This window comes from Schistocerca americana, unplaced genomic scaffold, assembly GCF_021461395.2.
Source record: "Schistocerca americana isolate TAMUIC-IGC-003095 unplaced genomic scaffold, iqSchAmer2.1 HiC_scaffold_555, whole genome shotgun sequence".
Lineage (NCBI taxonomy): Eukaryota > Metazoa > Arthropoda > Insecta > Orthoptera > Acrididae > Schistocerca > Schistocerca americana.
The window spans coordinates 1-23,290 of NW_025726297.1; the positions used below are offsets into that span (position 1 = coordinate 1).

General features: G+C 50.9%; 30 non-coding genes across 30 annotated transcripts; all 30 read right to left on the minus strand.

Moving 5' to 3' along the window:
- Positions 1-162: 162 nt before the first annotated feature.
- On the minus strand, positions 163-235 carry Trnaa-agc. Its single transcript has one exon. It is a non-coding gene; the product is annotated as a tRNA-Ala (tRNA).
- A 416-nt stretch (positions 236-651) lies between these two features.
- Positions 652-724, minus strand: Trnaa-ugc. Its single transcript has one exon. It is a non-coding gene; the product is annotated as a tRNA-Ala (tRNA).
- A 1,012-nt stretch (positions 725-1,736) lies between these two features.
- Trnaa-agc lies at positions 1,737-1,809 on the minus strand. The gene has a single exon. It is a non-coding gene; the product is annotated as a tRNA-Ala (tRNA).
- A 415-nt stretch (positions 1,810-2,224) lies between these two features.
- Trnaa-ugc lies at positions 2,225-2,297 on the minus strand. Its single transcript has one exon. It is a non-coding gene; the product is annotated as a tRNA-Ala (tRNA).
- A 1,012-nt stretch (positions 2,298-3,309) lies between these two features.
- Trnaa-agc lies at positions 3,310-3,382 on the minus strand. The gene has a single exon. It is a non-coding gene; the product is annotated as a tRNA-Ala (tRNA).
- Positions 3,383-3,798: 416 nt separating this feature from the next.
- Trnaa-ugc lies at positions 3,799-3,871 on the minus strand. Its single transcript has one exon. It is a non-coding gene; the product is annotated as a tRNA-Ala (tRNA).
- Positions 3,872-4,882: 1,011 nt separating this feature from the next.
- On the minus strand, positions 4,883-4,955 carry Trnaa-agc. Its single transcript has one exon. It is a non-coding gene; the product is annotated as a tRNA-Ala (tRNA).
- A 415-nt stretch (positions 4,956-5,370) lies between these two features.
- Positions 5,371-5,443, minus strand: Trnaa-ugc. The gene has a single exon. It is a non-coding gene; the product is annotated as a tRNA-Ala (tRNA).
- A 1,012-nt stretch (positions 5,444-6,455) lies between these two features.
- On the minus strand, positions 6,456-6,528 carry Trnaa-agc. Its single transcript has one exon. It is a non-coding gene; the product is annotated as a tRNA-Ala (tRNA).
- Positions 6,529-6,944: 416 nt separating this feature from the next.
- On the minus strand, positions 6,945-7,017 carry Trnaa-ugc. The gene has a single exon. It is a non-coding gene; the product is annotated as a tRNA-Ala (tRNA).
- A 1,012-nt stretch (positions 7,018-8,029) lies between these two features.
- Trnaa-agc lies at positions 8,030-8,102 on the minus strand. Its single transcript has one exon. It is a non-coding gene; the product is annotated as a tRNA-Ala (tRNA).
- A 416-nt stretch (positions 8,103-8,518) lies between these two features.
- Positions 8,519-8,591, minus strand: Trnaa-ugc. Its single transcript has one exon. It is a non-coding gene; the product is annotated as a tRNA-Ala (tRNA).
- Positions 8,592-9,603: 1,012 nt separating this feature from the next.
- Positions 9,604-9,676, minus strand: Trnaa-agc. Its single transcript has one exon. It is a non-coding gene; the product is annotated as a tRNA-Ala (tRNA).
- A 416-nt stretch (positions 9,677-10,092) lies between these two features.
- On the minus strand, positions 10,093-10,165 carry Trnaa-ugc. The gene has a single exon. It is a non-coding gene; the product is annotated as a tRNA-Ala (tRNA).
- A 1,012-nt stretch (positions 10,166-11,177) lies between these two features.
- Trnaa-agc lies at positions 11,178-11,250 on the minus strand. Its single transcript has one exon. It is a non-coding gene; the product is annotated as a tRNA-Ala (tRNA).
- A 416-nt stretch (positions 11,251-11,666) lies between these two features.
- Trnaa-ugc lies at positions 11,667-11,739 on the minus strand. Its single transcript has one exon. It is a non-coding gene; the product is annotated as a tRNA-Ala (tRNA).
- Positions 11,740-12,752: 1,013 nt separating this feature from the next.
- Trnaa-agc lies at positions 12,753-12,825 on the minus strand. The gene has a single exon. It is a non-coding gene; the product is annotated as a tRNA-Ala (tRNA).
- A 416-nt stretch (positions 12,826-13,241) lies between these two features.
- On the minus strand, positions 13,242-13,314 carry Trnaa-ugc. Its single transcript has one exon. It is a non-coding gene; the product is annotated as a tRNA-Ala (tRNA).
- Positions 13,315-14,327: 1,013 nt separating this feature from the next.
- Trnaa-agc lies at positions 14,328-14,400 on the minus strand. The gene has a single exon. It is a non-coding gene; the product is annotated as a tRNA-Ala (tRNA).
- Positions 14,401-14,816: 416 nt separating this feature from the next.
- Trnaa-ugc lies at positions 14,817-14,889 on the minus strand. The gene has a single exon. It is a non-coding gene; the product is annotated as a tRNA-Ala (tRNA).
- Positions 14,890-15,901: 1,012 nt separating this feature from the next.
- On the minus strand, positions 15,902-15,974 carry Trnaa-agc. Its single transcript has one exon. It is a non-coding gene; the product is annotated as a tRNA-Ala (tRNA).
- Positions 15,975-16,390: 416 nt separating this feature from the next.
- Trnaa-ugc lies at positions 16,391-16,463 on the minus strand. The gene has a single exon. It is a non-coding gene; the product is annotated as a tRNA-Ala (tRNA).
- Positions 16,464-17,476: 1,013 nt separating this feature from the next.
- Positions 17,477-17,549, minus strand: Trnaa-agc. The gene has a single exon. It is a non-coding gene; the product is annotated as a tRNA-Ala (tRNA).
- A 416-nt stretch (positions 17,550-17,965) lies between these two features.
- On the minus strand, positions 17,966-18,038 carry Trnaa-ugc. The gene has a single exon. It is a non-coding gene; the product is annotated as a tRNA-Ala (tRNA).
- Positions 18,039-19,050: 1,012 nt separating this feature from the next.
- Trnaa-agc lies at positions 19,051-19,123 on the minus strand. The gene has a single exon. It is a non-coding gene; the product is annotated as a tRNA-Ala (tRNA).
- A 416-nt stretch (positions 19,124-19,539) lies between these two features.
- Positions 19,540-19,612, minus strand: Trnaa-ugc. The gene has a single exon. It is a non-coding gene; the product is annotated as a tRNA-Ala (tRNA).
- Positions 19,613-20,625: 1,013 nt separating this feature from the next.
- Positions 20,626-20,698, minus strand: Trnaa-agc. Its single transcript has one exon. It is a non-coding gene; the product is annotated as a tRNA-Ala (tRNA).
- Positions 20,699-21,114: 416 nt separating this feature from the next.
- Positions 21,115-21,187, minus strand: Trnaa-ugc. Its single transcript has one exon. It is a non-coding gene; the product is annotated as a tRNA-Ala (tRNA).
- Positions 21,188-22,200: 1,013 nt separating this feature from the next.
- Positions 22,201-22,273, minus strand: Trnaa-agc. The gene has a single exon. It is a non-coding gene; the product is annotated as a tRNA-Ala (tRNA).
- Positions 22,274-22,689: 416 nt separating this feature from the next.
- Positions 22,690-22,762, minus strand: Trnaa-ugc. The gene has a single exon. It is a non-coding gene; the product is annotated as a tRNA-Ala (tRNA).
- Positions 22,763-23,290: the final 528 nt, after the last annotated feature.

Sequence of the window (23,290 nt, forward strand, 5' to 3'; positions counted from 1 at the left end):
AAAATTAAGTGTAGTGGTGGGAGGAGGGTGCTTCGTGCGCATTACAGCACGCTTGCCAATTGTGGCTGCTAATCGTTGGCTCGTATCTGCCTTGACACATTTTCTGGCTGTGTATTATTCCACTTGCATGGCAGTGTGCGCATGTTGGTGTGTTAAAAATTCTGGAGGCGCTGGGTATCGATCCCAGTACCTCTCGCATGCTAAGCGAGCGCTCTACCATCTGAGCTACGCCCCCTGCTGACGAACTGCGCTACATACAGCCATATCAATGACACAGACCCTTGCACTCCCATTATTCCGCTGACAAACACTACTCTCAATGTGTCCGTGAGGGTGTCTTTCAGGTTTCCTGCATTCTGTATCGAATCGTAGTTGGCCAAAATCAAAGTGGCACGCACGACGTCGAAAATAGCGTTCGGCCAACGCTCTGAGGTAGACGAACGTGTTGTCCACTCTCTAGACTTCATTGAGGTTAGGCCGTTATACCTAAGGCAGATTTGCACTCGATGACACCTCGACAACAGCCGGTCCTCACATTTACGTCTTGCTCTCCTTACGTCAGTATACGAGTCTGTGACGCTGGCTTTGCAACATCTTGCGTGCCTTTAGGCTCGCCGCGACCAACACTTACCACGCACTGACCACAAAACATGGAGGCGCCGGGGCTTGAACCCGGGACCTTTCACATGCAAAGCGAACGCTCTAACAACTTAGCTACGCCCCCAAGCACAAGCAAGCTGCGCTGATCTCCGTTCTTTGCTACTCTTATGTGCACGGACGCGATGGTTGGTTGGTTTGCAGGGGTGAAGGGACCAGAGTACAAAGGCGCGGACACGTTCACATACGCAAGAGTTCCAAGTAGTTTCGATGCTCTGGTATTACGACTGCAAATTCCGTCCGTTTTTAACGTCTTAAATTGAAGGGACAGTCACAAGTTGCTCCGTTTTCACTCCATGTCGACAATCACACAGCACCTGAGGTAACAAGCACATCTGAAGACCCATTGTGCACTCGACTGTTCATGCCAACTCACTGCTTCGCACTTTACTACTGTGTACCACTCTTGTCGTCCAACTGCAAAAGACTGGGCCACAACAACTTTCCGCGTCTCCATTGCACTGCGCAAACTACGAAACGCTCCCCAAACATGGCACTCACCCACGCAGACGACTTTTCGACTTTACACGACGCTCACGCAACGCTCACGCTAGTGACAGCCTTATTTAGAGCTTGACGTCGCACACAAGCGAATGAGCACATTTTGCCTACGACTTAGGCCGCCCTCCTACTGTGGCTGTTCGGTGTCTGCAGGCAGCGAGGGGCTGCAAGCTTCCTGTGTTCGCGCCTATGTCACCTCTGCTTGCTTGTCAGAGACAGAGTATCGCAAAACATACAACTCACTCCATGAATTGATTGCTACGGCATCTGTCATCAGCAGTCACAACTAGCAACACCAGTAGCAGCCGACTGCACGTCAAGAATTGGAATGTGCAGTGGGATTTTTGTGAATTCGGCGCAAGGCTGATCTTTGCGACATAGGTTTGAGAATCTTATGGGAACACTTGTACTGTTTCTAAATTAAGTGTAGTGGTGGGAGGAGGGTGCTTCGTGCGCATTACAGCACGCTTGCCAATTGTGGCTGCTAATCGTTGGCTCGTATCTGCCTTGACACATTTTCTGGCTGTGTATTATTCCACTTGCATGGCAGTGTGCGCATGTTGGTGTGTTAAAAATTCTGGAGGCGCTGGGTATCGATCCCAGTACCTCTCGCATGCTAAGCGAGCGCTCTACCATCTGAGCTACGCCCCCTGCTGACGAACTGCGCTACATACAGCCATATCAATGACACAGACCCTTGCACTCCCATTATTCCGCTGACAAACACTACTCTCAATGTGTCCGTGAGGGTGTCTTTCAGGTTTCCTGCATTCTGTATCGAATCGTAGTTGGCCAAATCAAAGTGGCACGCACGACGTCGAAAATAGCGTTCGGCCAACGCTCTGAGGTAGACGAACGTGTTGTCCACTCTCTAGACTTCATTGAGGTTAGGCCGTTATACCTAAGGCAGATTTGCACTCGATGACACCTCGACAACAGCCGGTCCTCACATTTACGTCTTGCTCTCCTTACGTCAGTATACGAGTCTGTGACGCTGGCTTTGCAACATCTTGCGTGCCTTTAGGCTCGCCGCGACCAACACTTACCACGCACTGACCACAAAACATGGAGGCGCCGGGGCTTGAACCCGGGACCTTTCACATGCAAAGCGAACGCTCTACCAACTGAGCTACGCCCCCAAGCACAAGCAAGCTGCGCTGATCTCCGTTCTTTGCTACTCTTATGTGCACGGACGCGATGGTTGGTTGGTTTGCAGGGGTGAAGGGACCAGAGTACAAAGGCGCGGACACGTTCACATACGCAAGAGTTCCAAGTAGTTTCGATGCTCTGGTATTACGACTGCAAATTCCGTCCGTTTTTAACGTCTTAAATTGAAGGGACAGTCACAAGTTGCTCCGTTTTCACTCCATGTCGACAATCACACAGCACCTGAGGTAACAAGCACATCTGAAGACCCATTGTGCACTCGACTGTTCATGCCAACTCACTGCTTCGCACTTTACTACTGTGTACCACTCTTGTCGTCCAACTGCAAAAGACTGGGCCACAACAACTTTCCGCGTCTCCATTGCACTGCGCAAACTACGAAACGCTCCCCAAACATGGCACTCACCCACGCAGACGACTTTTCGACTTTACACGACGCTCACGCAACGCTCACGCTAGTGACAGCCTTATTTAGAGCTTGACGTCGCACACAAGCGAATGAGCACATTTTGCCTACGACTTAGGCCGCCCTCCTACTGTGGCTGTTCGGTGTCTGCAGGCAGCGAGGGGCTGCAAGCTTCCTGTGTTCGCGCCTATGTCACCTCTGCTTGCTTGTCAGAGACAGAGTATCGCAAAACATACAACTCACTCCATGAATTGATTGCTACGGCATCTGTCATCAGCAGTCACAACTAGCAACACCAGTAGCAGCCGACTGCACGTCAAGAATTGGAATGTGCAGTGGGATTTTTGTGAATTCGGCGCAAGGCTGATCTTTGCGACATAGGTTTGAGAATCTTATGGGAACACTTGTACTGTTTCTAAATTAAGTGTAGTGGTGGGAGGAGGGTGCTTCGTGCGCATTACAGCACGCTTGCCAATTGTGGCTGCTAATCGTTGGCTCGTATCTGCCTTGACACATTTTCTGGCTGTGTATTATTCCACTTGCATGGCAGTGTGCGCATGTTGGTGTGTTAAAAATTCTGGAGGCGCTGGGTATCGATCCCAGTACCTCTCGCATGCTAAGCGAGCGCTCTACCATCTGAGCTACGCCCCCTGCTGACGAACTGCGCTACATACAGCCATATCAATGACACAGACCCTTGCACTCCCATTATTCCGCTGACAAACACTACTCTCAATGTGTCCGTGAGGGTGTCTTTCAGGTTTCCTGCATTCTGTATCGAATCGTAGTTGGCCAAAATCAAAGTGGCACGCACGACGTCGAAAATAGCGTTCGGCCAACGCTCTGAGGTAGACGAACGTGTTGTCCACTCTCTAGACTTCATTGAGGTTAGGCCGTTATACCTAAGGCAGATTTGCACTCGATGACACCTCGACAACAGCCGGTCCTCACATTTACGTCTTGCTCTCCTTACGTCAGTATACGAGTCTGTGACGCTGGCTTTGCAACATCTTGCGTGCCTTTAGGCTCGCCGCGACCAACACTTACCACGCACTGACCACAAAACATGGAGGCGCCGGGGCTTGAACCCGGGACCTTTCACATGCAAAGCGAACGCTCTACCAACTTAGCTACGCCCCCAAGCACAAGCAAGCTGCGCTGATCTCCGTTCTTTGCTACTCTTATGTGCACGGACGCGATGGTTGGTTGGTTTGCAGGGGTGAAGGGACCAGAGTACAAAGGCGCGGACACGTTCACATACGCAAGAGTTCCAAGTAGTTTCGATGCTCTGGTATTACGACTGCAAATTCCGTCCGTTTTTAACGTCTTAATTGAAGGGACAGTCACAAGTTGCTCCGTTTTCACTCCATGTCGACAATCACACAGCACCTGAGGTAACAAGCACATCTGAAGACCCATTGTGCACTCGACTGTTCATGCCAACTCACTGCTTCGCACTTTACTACTGTGTACCACTCTTGTCGTCCAACTGCAAAAGACTGGGCCACAACAACTTTCCGCGTCTCCATTGCACTGCGCAAACTACGAAACGCTCCCCAAACATGGCACTCACCCACGCAGACGACTTTTCGACTTTACACGACGCTCACGCAACGCTCACGCTAGTGACAGCCTTATTTAGAGCTTGACGTCGCACACAAGCGAATGAGCACATTTTGCCTACGACTTAGGCCGCCCTCCTACTGTGGCTGTTCGGTGTCTGCAGGCAGCGAGGGGCTGCAAGCTTCCTGTGTTCGCGCCTATGTCACCTCTGCTTGCTTGTCAGAGACAGAGTATCGCAAAACATACAACTCACTCCATGAATTGATTGCTACGGCATCTGTCATCAGCAGTCACAACTAGCAACACCAGTAGCAGCCGACTGCACGTCAAGAATTGGAATGTGCAGTGGGATTTTTGTGAATTCGGCGCAAGGCTGATCTTTGCGACATAGGTTTGAGAATCTTATGGGAACACTTGTACTGTTTCTAAATTAAGTGTAGTGGTGGGAGGAGGGTGCTTCGTGCGCATTACAGCACGCTTGCCAATTGTGGCTGCTAATCGTTGGCTCGTATCTGCCTTGACACATTTTCTGGCTGTGTATTATTCCACTTGCATGGCAGTGTGCGCATGTTGGTGTGTTAAAAATTCTGGAGGCGCTGGGTATCGATCCCAGTACCTCTCGCATGCTAAGCGAGCGCTCTACCATCTGAGCTACGCCCCCTGCTGACGAACTGCGCTACATACAGCCATATCAATGACACAGACCCTTGCACTCCCATTATTCCGCTGACAAACACTACTCTCAATGTGTCCGTGAGGGTGTCTTTCAGGTTTCCTGCATTCTGTATCGAATCGTAGTTGGCCAAAATCAAAGTGGCACGCACGACGTCGAAAATAGCGTTCGGCCAACGCTCTGAGGTAGACGAACGTGTTGTCCACTCTCTAGACTTCATTGAGGTTAGGCCGTTATACCTAAGGCAGATTTGCACTCGATGACACCTCGACAACAGCCGGTCCTCACATTACGTCTTGCTCTCCTTACGTCAGTATACGAGTCTGTGACGCTGGCTTTGCAACATCTTGCGTGCCTTTAGGCTCGCCGCGACCAACACTTACCACGCACTGACCACAAAACATGGAGGCGCCGGGGCTTGAACCCGGGACCTTTCACATGCAAAGCGAACGCTCTACCAACTGAGCTACGCCCCCAAGCACAAGCAAGCTGCGCTGATCTCCGTTCTTTGCTACTCTTATGTGCACGGACGCGATGGTTGGTTGGTTTGCAGGGGTGAAGGGACCAGAGTACAAAGGCGCGGACACGTTCACATACGCAAGAGTTCCAAGTAGTTTCGATGCTCTGGTATTACGACTGCAAATTCCGTCCGTTTTTAACGTCTTAAATTGAAGGGACAGTCACAAGTTGCTCCGTTTTCACTCCATGTCGACAATCACACAGCACCTGAGGTAACAAGCACATCTGAAGACCCATTGTGCACTCGACTGTTCATGCCAACTCACTGCTTCGCACTTTACTACTGTGTACCACTCTTGTCGTCCAACTGCAAAAGACTGGGCCACAACAACTTTCCGCGTCTCCATTGCACTGCGCAAACTACGAAACGCTCCCCAAACATGGCACTCACCCACGCAGACGACTTTTCGACTTTACACGACGCTCACGCAACGCTCACGCTAGTGACAGCCTTATTTAGAGCTTGACGTCGCACACAAGCGAATGAGCACATTTTGCCTACGACTTAGGCCGCCCTCCTACTGTGGCTGTTCGGTGTCTGCAGGCAGCGAGGGGCTGCAAGCTTCCTGTGTTCGCGCCTATGTCACCTCTGCTTGCTTGTCAGAGACAGAGTATCGCAAAACATACAACTCACTCCATGAATTGATTGCTACGGCATCTGTCATCAGCAGTCACAACTAGCAACACCAGTAGCAGCCGACTGCACGTCAAGAATTGGAATGTGCAGTGGGATTTTTGTGAATTCGGCGCAAGGCTGATCTTTGCGACATAGGTTTGAGAATCTTATGGGAACACTTGTACTGTTTCTAAATTAAGTGTAGTGGTGGGAGGAGGGTGCTTCGTGCGCATTACAGCACGCTTGCCAATTGTGGCTGCTAATCGTTGGCTCGTATCTGCCTTGACACATTTTCTGGCTGTGTATTATTCCACTTGCATGGCAGTGTGCGCATGTTGGTGTGTTAAAAATTCTGGAGGCGCTGGGTATCGATCCCAGTACCTCTCGCATGCTAAGCGAGCGCTCTACCATCTGAGCTACGCCCCCTGCTGACGAACTGCGCTACATACAGCCATATCAATGACACAGACCCTTGCACTCCCATTATTCCGCTGACAAACACTACTCTCAATGTGTCCGTGAGGGTGTCTTTCAGGTTTCCTGCATTCTGTATCGAATCGTAGTTGGCCAAAATCAAAGTGGCACGCACGACGTCGAAAATAGCGTTCGGCCAACGCTCTGAGGTAGACGAACGTGTTGTCCACTCTCTAGACTTCATTGAGGTTAGGCCGTTATACCTAAGGCAGATTTGCACTCGATGACACCTCGACAACAGCCGGTCCTCACATTTACGTCTTGCTCTCCTTACGTCAGTATACGAGTCTGTGACGCTGGCTTTGCAACATCTTGCGTGCCTTTAGGCTCGCCGCGACCAACACTTACCACGCACTGACCACAAAACATGGAGGCGCCGGGGCTTGAACCCGGGACCTTTCACATGCAAAGCGAACGCTCTACCAACTGAGCTACGCCCCCAAGCACAAGCAAGCTGCGCTGATCTCCGTTCTTTGCTACTCTTATGTGCACGGACGCGATGGTTGGTTGGTTTGCAGGGGTGAAGGGACCAGAGTACAAAGGCGCGGACACGTTCACATACGCAAGAGTTCCAAGTAGTTTCGATGCTCTGGTATTACGACTGCAAATTCCGTCCGTTTTTAACGTCTTAAATTGAAGGGACAGTCACAAGTTGCTCCGTTTTCACTCCATGTCGACAATCACACAGCACCTGAGGTAACAAGCACATCTGAAGACCCATTGTGCACTCGACTGTTCATGCCAACTCACTGCTTCGCACTTTACTACTGTGTACCACTCTTGTCGTCCAACTGCAAAAGACTGGGCCACAACAACTTTCCGCGTCTCCATTGCACTGCGCAAACTACGAAACGCTCCCCAAACATGGCACTCACCCACGCAGACGACTTTTCGACTTTACACGACGCTCACGCAACGCTCACGCTAGTGACAGCCTTATTTAGAGCTTGACGTCGCACACAAGCGAATGAGCACATTTTGCCTACGACTTAGGCCGCCCTCCTACTGTGGCTGTTCGGTGTCTGCAGGCAGCGAGGGGCTGCAAGCTTCCTGTGTTCGCGCCTATGTCACCTCTGCTTGCTTGTCAGAGACAGAGTATCGCAAAACATACAACTCACTCCATGAATTGATTGCTACGGCATCTGTCATCAGCAGTCACAACTAGCAACACCAGTAGCAGCCGACTGCACGTCAAGAATTGGAATGTGCAGTGGGATTTTTGTGAATTCGGCGCAAGGCTGATCTTTGCGACATAGGTTTGAGAATCTTATGGGAACACTTGTACTGTTTCTAAATTAAGTGTAGTGGTGGGAGGAGGGTGCTTCGTGCGCATTACAGCACGCTTGCCAATTGTGGCTGCTAATCGTTGGCTCGTATCTGCCTTGACACATTTTCTGGCTGTGTATTATTCCACTTGCATGGCAGTGTGCGCATGTTGGTGTGTTAAAAATTCTGGAGGCGCTGGGTATCGATCCCAGTACCTCTCGCATGCTAAGCGAGCGCTCTACCATCTGAGCTACGCCCCCTGCTGACGAACTGCGCTACATACAGCCATATCAATGACACAGACCCTTGCACTCCCATTATTCCGCTGACAAACACTACTCTCAATGTGTCCGTGAGGGTGTCTTTCAGGTTTCCTGCATTCTGTATCGAATCGTAGTTGGCCAAAATCAAAGTGGCACGCACGACGTCGAAAATAGCGTTCGGCCAACGCTCTGAGGTAGACGAACGTGTTGTCCACTCTCTAGACTTCATTGAGGTTAGGCCGTTATACCTAAGGCAGATTTGCACTCGATGACACCTCGACAACAGCCGGTCCTCACATTTACGTCTTGCTCTCCTTACGTCAGTATACGAGTCTGTGACGCTGGCTTTGCAACATCTTGCGTGCCTTTAGGCTCGCCGCGACCAACACTTACCACGCACTGACCACAAAACATGGAGGCGCCGGGGCTTGAACCCGGGACCTTTCACATGCAAAGCGAACGCTCTACCAACTGAGCTACGCCCCCAAGCACAAGCAAGCTGCGCTGATCTCCGTTCTTTGCTACTCTTATGTGCACGGACGCGATGGTTGGTTGGTTTGCAGGGGTGAAGGGACCAGAGTACAAAGGCGCGGACACGTTCACATACGCAAGAGTTCCAAGTAGTTTCGATGCTCTGGTATTACGACTGCAAATTCCGTCCGTTTTTAACGTCTTAAATTGAAGGGACAGTCACAAGTTGCTCCGTTTTCACTCCATGTCGACAATCACACAGCACCTGAGGTAACAAGCACATCTGAAGACCCATTGTGCACTCGACTGTTCATGCCAACTCACTGCTTCGCACTTTACTACTGTGTACCACTCTTGTCGTCCAACTGCAAAAGACTGGGCCACAACAACTTTCCGCGTCTCCATTGCACTGCGCAAACTACGAAACGCTCCCCAAACATGGCACTCACCCACGCAGACGACTTTTCGACTTTACACGACGCTCACGCAACGCTCACGCTAGTGACAGCCTTATTTAGAGCTTGACGTCGCACACAAGCGAATGAGCACATTTTGCCTACGACTTAGGCCGCCCTCCTACTGTGGCTGTTCGGTGTCTGCAGGCAGCGAGGGGCTGCAAGCTTCCTGTGTTCGCGCCTATGTCACCTCTGCTTGCTTGTCAGAGACAGAGTATCGCAAAACATACAACTCACTCCATGAATTGATTGCTACGGCATCTGTCATCAGCAGTCACAACTAGCAACACCAGTAGCAGCCGACTGCACGTCAAGAATTGGAATGTGCAGTGGGATTTTTGTGAATTCGGCGCAAGGCTGATCTTTGCGACATAGGTTTGAGAATCTTATGGGAACACTTGTACTGTTTCTAAATTAAGTGTAGTGGTGGGAGGAGGGTGCTTCGTGCGCATTACAGCACGCTTGCCAATTGTGGCTGCTAATCGTTGGCTCGTATCTGCCTTGACACATTTTCTGGCTGTGTATTATTCCACTTGCATGGCAGTGTGCGCATGTTGGTGTGTTAAAAATTCTGGAGGCGCTGGGTATCGATCCCAGTACCTCTCGCATGCTAAGCGAGCGCTCTACCATCTGAGCTACGCCCCCTGCTGACGAACTGCGCTACATACAGCCATATCAATGACACAGACCCTTGCACTCCCATTATTCCGCTGACAAACACTACTCTCAATGTGTCCGTGAGGGTGTCTTTCAGGTTTCCTGCATTCTGTATCGAATCGTAGTTGGCCAAAATCAAAGTGGCACGCACGACGTCGAAAATAGCGTTCGGCCAACGCTCTGAGGTAGACGAACGTGTTGTCCACTCTCTAGACTTCATTGAGGTTAGGCCGTTATACCTAAGGCAGATTTGCACTCGATGACACCTCGACAACAGCCGGTCCTCACATTTACGTCTTGCTCTCCTTACGTCAGTATACGAGTCTGTGACGCTGGCTTTGCAACATCTTGCGTGCCTTTAGGCTCGCCGCGACCAACACTTACCACGCACTGACCACAAAACATGGAGGCGCCGGGGCTTGAACCCGGGACCTTTCACATGCAAAGCGAACGCTCTACCAACTGAGCTACGCCCCCAAGCACAAGCAAGCTGCGCTGATCTCCGTTCTTTGCTACTCTTATGTGCACGGACGCGATGGTTGGTTGGTTTGCAGGGGTGAAGGGACCAGAGTACAAAGGCGCGGACACGTTCACATACGCAAGAGTTCCAAGTAGTTTCGATGCTCTGGTATTACGACTGCAAATTCCGTCCGTTTTTAACGTCTTAAATTGAAGGGACAGTCACAAGTTGCTCCGTTTTCACTCCATGTCGACAATCACACAGCACCTGAGGTAACAAGCACATCTGAAGACCCATTGTGCACTCGACTGTTCATGCCAACTCACTGCTTCGCACTTTACTACTGTGTACCACTCTTGTCGTCCAACTGCAAAAGACTGGGCCACAACAACTTTCCGCGTCTCCATTGCACTGCGCAAACTACGAAACGCTCCCCAAACATGGCACTCACCCACGCAGACGACTTTTCGACTTTACACGACGCTCACGCAACGCTCACGCTAGTGACAGCCTTATTTAGAGCTTGACGTCGCACACAAGCGAATGAGCACATTTTGCCTACGACTTAGGCCGCCCTCCTACTGTGGCTGTTCGGTGTCTGCAGGCAGCGAGGGGCTGCAAGCTTCCTGTGTTCGCGCCTATGTCACCTCTGCTTGCTTGTCAGAGACAGAGTATCGCAAAACATACAACTCACTCCATGAATTGATTGCTACGGCATCTGTCATCAGCAGTCACAACTAGCAACACCAGTAGCAGCCGACTGCACGTCAAGAATTGGAATGTGCAGTGGGATTTTTGTGAATTCGGCGCAAGGCTGATCTTTGCGACATAGGTTTGAGAATCTTATGGGAACACTTGTACTGTTTCTAAATTAAGTGTAGTGGTGGGAGGAGGGTGCTTCGTGCGCATTACAGCACGCTTGCCAATTGTGGCTGCTAATCGTTGGCTCGTATCTGCCTTGACACATTTTCTGGCTGTGTATTATTCCACTTGCATGGCAGTGTGCGCATGTTGGTGTGTTAAAAATTCTGGAGGCGCTGGGTATCGATCCCAGTACCTCTCGCATGCTAAGCGAGCGCTCTACCATCTGAGCTACGCCCCCTGCTGACGAACTGCGCTACATACAGCCATATCAATGACACAGACCCTTGCACTCCCATTATTCCGCTGACAAACACTACTCTCAATGTGTCCGTGAGGGTGTCTTTCAGGTTTCCTGCATTCTGTATCGAATCGTAGTTGGCCAAAATCAAAGTGGCACGCACGACGTCGAAAATAGCGTTCGGCCAACGCTCTGAGGTAGACGAACGTGTTGTCCACTCTCTAGACTTCATTGAGGTTAGGCCGTTATACCTAAGGCAGATTTGCACTCGATGACACCTCGACAACAGCCGGTCCTCACATTTACGTCTTGCTCTCCTTACGTCAGTATACGAGTCTGTGACGCTGGCTTTGCAACATCTTGCGTGCCTTTAGGCTCGCCGCGACCAACACTTACCACGCACTGACCACAAAACATGGAGGCGCCGGGGCTTGAACCCGGGACCTTTCACATGCAAAGCGAACGCTCTACCAACTGAGCTACGCCCCCAAGCACAAGCAAGCTGCGCTGATCTCCGTTCTTTGCTACTCTTATGTGCACGGACGCGATGGTTGGTTGGTTTGCAGGGGTGAAGGGACCAGAGTACAAAGGCGCGGACACGTTCACATACGCAAGAGTTCCAAGTAGTTTCGATGCTCTGGTATTACGACTGCAAATTCCGTCCGTTTTTAACGTCTTAAATTGAAGGGACAGTCACAAGTTGCTCCGTTTTCACTCCATGTCGACAATCACACAGCACCTGAGGTAACAAGCACATCTGAAGACCCATTGTGCACTCGACTGTTCATGCCAACTCACTGCTTCGCACTTTACTACTGTGTACCACTCTTGTCGTCCAACTGCAAAAGACTGGGCCACAACAACTTTCCGCGTCTCCATTGCACTGCGCAAACTACGAAACGCTCCCCAAACATGGCACTCACCCACGCAGACGACTTTTCCGACTTTACACGACGCTCACGCAACGCTCACGCTAGTGACAGCCTTATTTAGAGCTTGACGTCGCACACAAGCGAATGAGCACATTTCGCCTACGACTTAGGCCGCCCTCCTACTGTGGCTGTTCGGTGTCTGCAGGCAGCGAGGGGCTGCAAGCTTCCTGTGTTCGCGCCTATGTCACCTCTGCTTGCTTGTCAGAGACAGAGTATCGCAAAACATACAACTCACTCCATGAATTGATTGCTACGGCATCTGTCATCAGCAGTCACAACTAGCAACACCAGTAGCAGCCGACTGCACGTCAAGAATTGGAATGTGCAGTGGGATTTTTGTGAATTCGGCGCAAGGCTGATCTTTGCGACATAGGTTTGAGAATCTTATGGGAACACTTGTACTGTTTCTAAATTAAGTGTAGTGGTGGGAGGAGGGTGCTTCGTGCGCATTACAGCACGCTTGCCAATTGTGGCTGCTAATCGTTGGCTCGTATCTGCCTTGACACATTTTCTGGCTGTGTATTATTCCACTTGCATGGCAGTGTGCGCATGTTGGTGTGTTAAAAATTCTGGAGGCGCTGGGTATCGATCCCAGTACCTCTCGCATGCTAAGCGAGCGCTCTACCATCTGAGCTACGCCCCCTGCTGACGAACTGCGCTACATACAGCCATATCAATGACACAGACCCTTGCACTCCCATTATTCCGCTGACAAACACTACTCTCAATGTGTCCGTGAGGGTGTCTTTCAGGTTTCCTGCATTCTGTATCGAATCGTAGTTGGCCAAAATCAAAGTGGCACGCACGACGTCGAAAATAGCGTTCGGCCAACGCTCTGAGGTAGACGAACGTGTTGTCCACTCTCTAGACTTCATTGAGGTTAGGCCGTTATACCTAAGGCAGATTTGCACTCGATGACACCTCGACAACAGCCGGTCCTCACATTTACGTCTTGCTCTCCTTACGTCAGTATACGAGTCTGTGACGCTGGCTTTGCAACATCTTGCGTGCCTTTAGGCTCGCCGCGACCAACACTTACCACGCACTGACCACAAAACATGGAGGCGCCGGGGCTTGAACCCGGGACCTTTCACATGCAAAGCGAACGCTCTACCAACTGAGCTACGCCCCCAAGCACAAGCAAGCTGCGCTGATCTCCGTTCTTTGCTACTCTTATGTGCACGGACGCGATGGTTGGTTGGTTTGCAGGGGTGAAGGGACCAGAGTACAAAGGCGCGGACACGTTCACATACGCAAGAGTTCCAAGTAGTTTCGATGCTCTGGTATTACGACTGCAAATTCCGTCCGTTTTTAACGTCTTAAATTGAAGGGACAGTCACAAGTTGCTCCGTTTTCACTCCATGTCGACAATCACACAGCACCTGAGGTAACAAGCACATCTGAAGACCCATTGTGCACTCGACTGTTCATGCCAACTCACTGCTTCGCACTTTACTACTGTGTACCACTCTTGTCGTCCAACTGCAAAAGACTGGGCCACAACAACTTTCCGCGTCTCCATTGCACTGCGCAAACTACGAAACGCTCCCCAAACATGGCACTCACCCACGCAGACGACTTTTCCGACTTTACACGACGCTCACGCAACGCTCACGCTAGTGACAGCCTTATTTAGAGCTTGACGTCGCACACAAGCGAATGAGCACATTTCGCCTACGACTTAGGCCGCCCTCCTACTGTGGCTGTTCGGTGTCTGCAGGCAGCGAGGGGCTGCAAGCTTCCTGTGTTCGCGCCTATGTCACCTCTGCTTGCTTGTCAGAGACAGAGTATCGCAAAACATACAACTCACTCCATGAATTGATTGCTACGGCATCTGTCATCAGCAGTCACAACTAGCAACACCAGTAGCAGCCGACTGCACGTCAAGAATTGGAATGTGCAGTGGGATTTTTGTGAATTCGGCGCAAGGCTGATCTTTGCGACATAGGTTTGAGAATCTTATGGGAACACTTGTACTGTTTCTAAATTAAGTGTAGTGGTGGGAGGAGGGTGCTTCGTGCGCATTACAGCACGCTTGCCAATTGTGGCTGCTAATCGTTGGCTCGTATCTGCCTTGACACATTTTCTGGCTGTGTATTATTCCACTTGCATGGCAGTGTGCGCATGTTGGTGTGTTAAAAATTCTGGAGGCGCTGGGTATCGATCCCAGTACCTCTCGCATGCTAAGCGAGCGCTCTACCATCTGAGCTACGCCCCCTGCTGACGAACTGCGCTACATACAGCCATATCAATGACACAGACCCTTGCACTCCCATTATTCCGCTGACAAACACTACTCTCAATGTGTCCGTGAGGGTGTCTTTCAGGTTTCCTGCATTCTGTATCGAATCGTAGTTGGCCAAAATCAAAGTGGCACGCACGACGTCGAAAATAGCGTTCGGCCAACGCTCTGAGGTAGACGAACGTGTTGTCCACTCTCTAGACTTCATTGAGGTTAGGCCGTTATACCTAAGGCAGATTTGCACTCGATGACACCTCGACAACAGCCGGTCCTCACATTTACGTCTTGCTCTCCTTACGTCAGTATACGAGTCTGTGACGCTGGCTTTGCAACATCTTGCGTGCCTTTAGGCTCGCCGCGACCAACACTTACCACGCACTGACCACAAAACATGGAGGCGCCGGGGCTTGAACCCGGGACCTTTCACATGCAAAGCGAACGCTCTACCAACTGAGCTACGCCCCCAAGCACAAGCAAGCTGCGCTGATCTCCGTTCTTTGCTACTCTTATGTGCACGGACGCGATGGTTGGTTGGTTTGCAGGGGTGAAGGGACCAGAGTACAAAGGCGCGGACACGTTCACATACGCAAGAGTTCCAAGTAGTTTCGATGCTCTGGTATTACGACTGCAAATTCCGTCCGTTTTTAACGTCTTAAATTGAAGGGACAGTCACAAGTTGCTCCGTTTTCACTCCATGTCGACAATCACACAGCACCTGAGGTAACAAGCACATCTGAAGACCCATTGTGCACTCGACTGTTCATGCCAACTCACTGCTTCGCACTTTACTACTGTGTACCACTCTTGTCGTCCAACTGCAAAAGACTGGGCCACAACAACTTTCCGCGTCTCCATTGCACTGCGCAAACTACGAAACGCTCCCCAAACATGGCACTCACCCACGCAGACGACTTTTCGACTTTACACGACGCTCACGCAACGCTCACGCTAGTGACAGCCTTATTTAGAGCTTGACGTCGCACACAAGCGAATGAGCACATTTTGCCTACGACTTAGGCCGCCCTCCTACTGTGGCTGTTCGGTGTCTGCAGGCAGCGAGGGGCTGCAAGCTTCCTGTGTTCGCGCCTATGTCACCTCTGCTTGCTTGTCAGAGACAGAGTATCGCAAAACATACAACTCACTCCATGAATTGATTGCTACGGCATCTGTCATCAGCAGTCACAACTAGCAACACCAGTAGCAGCCGACTGCACGTCAAGAATTGGAATGTGCAGTGGGATTTTTGTGAATTCGGCGCAAGGCTGATCTTTGCGACATAGGTTTGAGAATCTTATGGGAACACTTGTACTGTTTCTAAATTAAGTGTAGTGGTGGGAGGAGGGTGCTTCGTGCGCATTACAGCACGCTTGCCAATTGTGGCTGCTAATCGTTGGCTCGTATCTGCCTTGACACATTTTCTGGCTGTGTATTATTCCACTTGCATGGCAGTGTGCGCATGTTGGTGTGTTAAAAATTCTGGAGGCGCTGGGTATCGATCCCAGTACCTCTCGCATGCTAAGCGAGCGCTCTACCATCTGAGCTACGCCCCCTGCTGACGAACTGCGCTACATACAGCCATATCAATGACACAGACCCTTGCACTCCCATTATTCCGCTGACAAACACTACTCTCAATGTGTCCGTGAGGGTGTCTTTCAGGTTTCCTGCATTCTGTATCGAATCGTAGTTGGCCAAAATCAAAGTGGCACGCACGACGTCGAAAATAGCGTTCGGCCAACGCTCTGAGGTAGACGAACGTGTTGTCCACTCTCTAGACTTCATTGAGGTTAGGCCGTTATACCTAAGGCAGATTTGCACTCGATGACACCTCGACAACAGCCGGTCCTCACATTTACGTCTTGCTCTCCTTACGTCAGTATACGAGTCTGTGACGCTGGCTTTGCAACATCTTGCGTGCCTTTAGGCTCGCCGCGACCAACACTTACCACGCACTGACCACAAAACATGGAGGCGCCGGGGCTTGAACCCGGGACCTTTCACATGCAAAGCGAACGCTCTACCAACTGAGCTACGCCCCCAAGCACAAGCAAGCTGCGCTGATCTCCGTTCTTTGCTACTCTTATGTGCACGGACGCGATGGTTGGTTGGTTTGCAGGGGTGAAGGGACCAGAGTACAAAGGCGCGGACACGTTCACATACGCAAGAGTTCCAAGTAGTTTCGATGCTCTGGTATTACGACTGCAAATTCCGTCCGTTTTTAACGTCTTAAATTGAAGGGACAGTCACAAGTTGCTCCGTTTTCACTCCATGTCGACAATCACACAGCACCTGAGGTAACAAGCACATCTGAAGACCCATTGTGCACTCGACTGTTCATGCCAACTCACTGCTTCGCACTTTACTACTGTGTACCACTCTTGTCGTCCAACTGCAAAAGACTGGGCCACAACAACTTTCCGCGTCTCCATTGCACTGCGCAAACTACGAAACGCTCCCCAAACATGGCACTCACCCACGCAGACGACTTTTCCGACTTTACACGACGCTCACGCAACGCTCACGCTAGTGACAGCCTTATTTAGAGCTTGACGTCGCACACAAGCGAATGAGCACATTTCGCCTACGACTTAGGCCGCCCTCCTACTGTGGCTGTTCGGTGTCTGCAGGCAGCGAGGGGCTGCAAGCTTCCTGTGTTCGCGCCTATGTCACCTCTGCTTGCTTGTCAGAGACAGAGTATCGCAAAACATACAACTCACTCCATGAATTGATTGCTACGGCATCTGTCATCAGCAGTCACAACTAGCAACACCAGTAGCAGCCGACTGCACGTCAAGAATTGGAATGTGCAGTGGGATTTTTGTGAATTCGGCGCAAGGCTGATCTTTGCGACATAGGTTTGAGAATCTTATGGGAACACTTGTACTGTTTCTAAATTAAGTGTAGTGGTGGGAGGAGGGTGCTTCGTGCGCATTACAGCACGCTTGCCAATTGTGGCTGCTAATCGTTGGCTCGTATCTGCCTTGACACATTTTCTGGCTGTGTATTATTCCACTTGCATGGCAGTGTGCGCATGTTGGTGTGTTAAAAATTCTGGAGGCGCTGGGTATCGATCCCAGTACCTCTCGCATGCTAAGCGAGCGCTCTACCATCTGAGCTACGCCCCCTGCTGACGAACTGCGCTACATACAGCCATATCAATGACGCAGACCCTTGCACTCCCATTATTCCGCTGACAAACACTACTCTCAATGTGTCCGTGAGGGTGTCTTTCAGGTTTCCTGCATTCTGTATCGAATCGTAGTTGGCCAAAATCAAAGTGGCACGCACGACGTCGAAAATAGCGTTCGGCCAACGCTCTGAGGTAGACGAACGTGTTGTCCACTCTCTAGACTTCATTGAGGTTAGGCCGTTATACCTAAGGCAGATTTGCACTCGATGACACCTCGACAACAGCCGGTCCTCACATTTACGTCTTGCTCTCCTTACGTCAGTATACGAGTCTGTGACGCTGGCTTTGCAACATCTTGCGTGCCTTTAGGCTCGCCGCGACCAACACTTACCACGCACTGACCACAAAACATGGAGGCGCCGGGGCTTGAACCCGGGACCTTTCACATGCAAAGCGAACGCTCTACCAACTGAGCTACGCCCCCAAGCACAAGCAAGCTGCGCTGATCTCCGTTCTTTGCTACTCTTATGTGCACGGACGCGATGGTTGGTTGGTTTGCAGGGGTGAAGGGACCAGAGTACAAAGGCGCGGACACGTTCACATACGCAAGAGTTCCAAGTAGTTTCGATGCTCTGGTATTACGACTGCAAATTCCGTCCGTTTTTAACGTCTTAAATTGAAGGGACAGTCACAAGTTGCTCCGTTTTCACTCCATGTCGACAATCACACAGCACCTGAGGTAACAAGCACATCTGAAGACCCATTGTGCACTCGACTGTTCATGCCAACTCACTGCTTCGCACTTTACTACTGTGTACCACTCTTGTCGTCCAACTGCAAAAGACTGGGCCACAACAACTTTCCGCGTCTCCATTGCACTGCGCAAACTACGAAACGCTCCCCAAACATGGCACTCACCCACGCAGACGACTTTTCGACTTTACACGACGCTCACGCAACGCTCACGCTAGTGACAGCCTTATTTAGAGCTTGACGTCGCACACAAGCGAATGAGCACATTTTGCCTACGACTTAGGCCGCCCTCCTACTGTGGCTGTTCGGTGTCTGCAGGCAGCGAGGGGCTGCAAGCTTCCTGTGTTCGCGCCTATGTCACCTCTGCTTGCTTGTCAGAGACAGAGTATCGCAAAACATACAACTCACTCCATGAATTGATTGCTACGGCATCTGTCATCAGCAGTCACAACTAGCAACACCAGTAGCAGCCGACTGCACGTCAAGAATTGGAATGTGCAGTGGGATTTTTGTGAATTCGGCGCAAGGCTGATCTTTGCGACATAGGTTTGAGAATCTTATGGGAACACTTGTACTGTTTCTAAATTAAGTGTAGTGGTGGGAGGAGGGTGCTTCGTGCGCATTACAGCACGCTTGCCAATTGTGGCTGCTAATCGTTGGCTCGTATCTGCCTTGACACATTTTCTGGCTGTGTATTATTCCACTTGCATGGCAGTGTGCGCATGTTGGTGTGTTAAAAATTCTGGAGGCGCTGGGTATCGATCCCAGTACCTCTCGCATGCTAAGCGAGCGCTCTACCATCTGAGCTACGCCCCCTGCTGACGAACTGCGCTACATACAGCCATATCAATGACACAGACCCTTGCACTCCCATTATTCCGCTGACAAACACTACTCTCAATGTGTCCGTGAGGGTGTCTTTCAGGTTTCCTGCATTCTGTATCGAATCGTAGTTGGCCAAAATCAAAGTGGCACGCACGACGTCGAAAATAGCGTTCGGCCAACGCTCTGAGGTAGACGAACGTGTTGTCCACTCTCTAGACTTCATTGAGGTTAGGCCGTTATACCTAAGGCAGATTTGCACTCGATGACACCTCGACAACAGCCGGTCCTCACATTTACGTCTTGCTCTCCTTACGTCAGTATACGAGTCTGTGACGCTGGCTTTGCAACATCTTGCGTGCCTTTAGGCTCGCCGCGACCAACACTTACCACGCACTGACCACAAAACATGGAGGCGCCGGGGCTTGAACCCGGGACCTTTCACATGCAAAGCGAACGCTCTACCAACTGAGCTACGCCCCCAAGCACAAGCAAGCTGCGCTGATCTCCGTTCTTTGCTACTCTTATGTGCACGGACGCGATGGTTGGTTGGTTTGCAGGGGTGAAGGGACCAGAGTACAAAGGCGCGGACACGTTCACATACGCAAGAGTTCCAAGTAGTTTCGATGCTCTGGTATTACGACTGCAAATTCCGTCCGTTTTTAACGTCTTAAATTGAAGGGACAGTCACAAGTTGCTCCGTTTTCACTCCATGTCGACAATCACACAGCACCTGAGGTAACAAGCACATCTGAAGACCCATTGTGCACTCGACTGTTCATGCCAACTCACTGCTTCGCACTTTACTACTGTGTACCACTCTTGTCGTCCAACTGCAAAAGACTGGGCCACAACAACTTTCCGCGTCTCCATTGCACTGCGCAAACTACGAAACGCTCCCCAAACATGGCACTCACCCACGCAGACGACTTTTCCGACTTTACACGACGCTCACGCAACGCTCACGCTAGTGACAGCCTTATTTAGAGCTTGACGTCGCACACAAGCGAATGAGCACATTTCGCCTACGACTTAGGCCGCCCTCCTACTGTGGCTGTTCGGTGTCTGCAGGCAGCGAGGGGCTGCAAGCTTCCTGTGTTCGCGCCTATGTCACCTCTGCTTGCTTGTCAGAGACAGAGTATCGCAAAACATACAACTCACTCCATGAATTGATTGCTACGGCATCTGTCATCAGCAGTCACAACTAGCAACACCAGTAGCAGCCGACTGCACGTCAAGAATTGGAATGTGCAGTGGGATTTTTGTGAATTCGGCGCAAGGCTGATCTTTGCGACATAGGTTTGAGAATCTTATGGGAACACTTGTACTGTTTCTAAATTAAGTGTAGTGGTGGGAGGAGGGTGCTTCGTGCGCATTACAGCACGCTTGCCAATTGTGGCTGCTAATCGTTGGCTCGTATCTGCCTTGACACATTTTCTGGCTGTGTATTATTCCACTTGCATGGCAGTGTGCGCATGTTGGTGTGTTAAAAATTCTGGAGGCGCTGGGTATCGATCCCAGTACCTCTCGCATGCTAAGCGAGCGCTCTACCATCTGAGCTACGCCCCCTGCTGACGAACTGCGCTACATACAGCCATATCAATGACACAGACCCTTGCACTCCCATTATTCCGCTGACAAACACTACTCTCAATGTGTCCGTGAGGGTGTCTTTCAGGTTTCCTGCATTCTGTATCGAATCGTAGTTGGCCAAAATCAAAGTGGCACGCACGACGTCGAAAATAGCGTTCGGCCAACGCTCTGAGGTAGACGAACGTGTTGTCCACTCTCTAGACTTCATTGAGGTTAGGCCGTTATACCTAAGGCAGATTTGCACTCGATGACACCTCGACAACAGCCGGTCCTCACATTTACGTCTTGCTCTCCTTACGTCAGTATACGAGTCTGTGACGCTGGCTTTGCAACATCTTGCGTGCCTTTAGGCTCGCCGCGACCAACACTTACCACGCACTGACCACAAAACATGGAGGCGCCGGGGCTTGAACCCGGGACCTTTCACATGCAAAGCGAACGCTCTACCAACTGAGCTACGCCCCCAAGCACAAGCAAGCTGCGCTGATCTCCGTTCTTTGCTACTCTTATGTGCACGGACGCGATGGTTGGTTGGTTTGCAGGGGTGAAGGGACCAGAGTACAAAGGCGCGGACACGTTCACATACGCAAGAGTTCCAAGTAGTTTCGATGCTCTGGTATTACGACTGCAAATTCCGTCCGTTTTTAACGTCTTAAATTGAAGGGACAGTCACAAGTTGCTCCGTTTTCACTCCATGTCGACAATCACACAGCACCTGAGGTAACAAGCACATCTGAAGACCCATTGTGCACTCGACTGTTCATGCCAACTCACTGCTTCGCACTTTACTACTGTGTACCACTCTTGTCGTCCAACTGCAAAAGACTGGGCCACAACAACTTTCCGCGTCTCCATTGCACTGCGCAAACTACGAAACGCTCCCCAAACATGGCACTCACCCACGCAGACGACTTTTCCGACTTTACACGACGCTCACGCAACGCTCACGCTAGTGACAGCCTTATTTAGAGCTTGACGTCGCACACAAGCGAATGAGCACATTTCGCCTACGACTTAGGCCGCCCTCCTACTGTGGCTGTTCGGTGTCTGCAGGCAGCGAGGGGCTGCAAGCTTCCTGTGTTCGCGCCTATGTCACCTCTGCTTGCTTGTCAGAGACAGAGTATCGCAAAACATACAACTCACTCCATGAATTGATTGCTACGGCATCTGTCATCAGCAGTCACAACTAGCAACACCAGTAGCAGCCGACTGCACGTCAAGAATTGGAATGTGCAGTGGGATTTTTGTGAATTCGGCGCAAGGCTGATCTTTGCGACATAGGTTTGAGAATCTTATGGGAACACTTGTATTGTTTCTAAATTAAGTGTAGTGGTGGGAGGAGGGTGCTTCGTGCGCATTACAGCACGCTTGCCAATTGTGGCTGCTAATCGTTGGCTCGTATCTGCCTTGACACATTTTCTGGCTGTGTATTATTCCACTTGCATGGCAGTGTGCGCATGTTGGTGTGTTAAAAATTCTGGAGGCGCTGGGTATCGATCCCAGTACCTCTCGCATGCTAAGCGAGCGCTCTACCATCTGAGCTACGCCCCCTGCTGACGAACTGCGCTACATACAGCCATATCAATGACACAGACCCTTGCACTCCCATTATTCCGCTGACAAACACTACTCTCAATGTGTCCGTGAGGGTGTCTTTCAGGTTTCCTGCATTCTGTATCGAATCGTAGTTGGCCAAAATCAAAGTGGCACGCACGACGTCGAAAATAGCGTTCGGCCAACGCTCTGAGGTAGACGAACGTGTTGTCCACTCTCTAGACTTCATTGAGGTTAGGCCGTTATACCTAAGGCAGATTTGCACTCGATGACACCTCGACAACAGCCGGTCCTCACATTTACGTCTTGCTCTCCTTACGTCAGTATACGAGTCTGTGACGCTGGCTTTGCAACATCTTGCGTGCCTTTAGGCTCGCCGCGACCAACACTTACCACGCACTGACCACAAAACATGGAGGCGCCGGGGCTTGAACCCGGGACCTTTCACATGCAAAGCGAACGCTCTACCAACTGAGCTACGCCCCCAAGCACAAGCAAGCTGCGCTGATCTCCGTTCTTTGCTACTCTTATGTGCACGGACGCGATGGTTGGTTGGTTTGCAGGGGTGAAGGGACCAGAGTACAAAGGCGCGGACACGTTCACATACGCAAGAGTTCCAAGTAGTTTCGATGCTCTGGTATTACGACCGCAAATTCCGTCCGTTTTTAACGTCTTAAATTGAAGGGACAGTCACAAGTTGCTCCGTTTTCACTCCATGTCGACAATCACACAGCACCTGAGGTAACAAGCACATCTGAAGACCCATTGTGCACTCGACTGTTCATGCCAACTCACTGCCTCGCACTTTACTACTGTGTACCACTCTTGTCGTCCAACTGCAAAAGACTGGGCCACAACAACTTTCCGCGTCTCCATTGCACTGCGCAAACTACGAAACGCTCCCCAAACATGGCACTCACCCACGCAGACGACTTTTCCGACTTTACACGACGCTCACGCAACGCTCACGCTAGTGACAGCCTTATTTAGAGCTTGACGTCGCACACAAGCGAA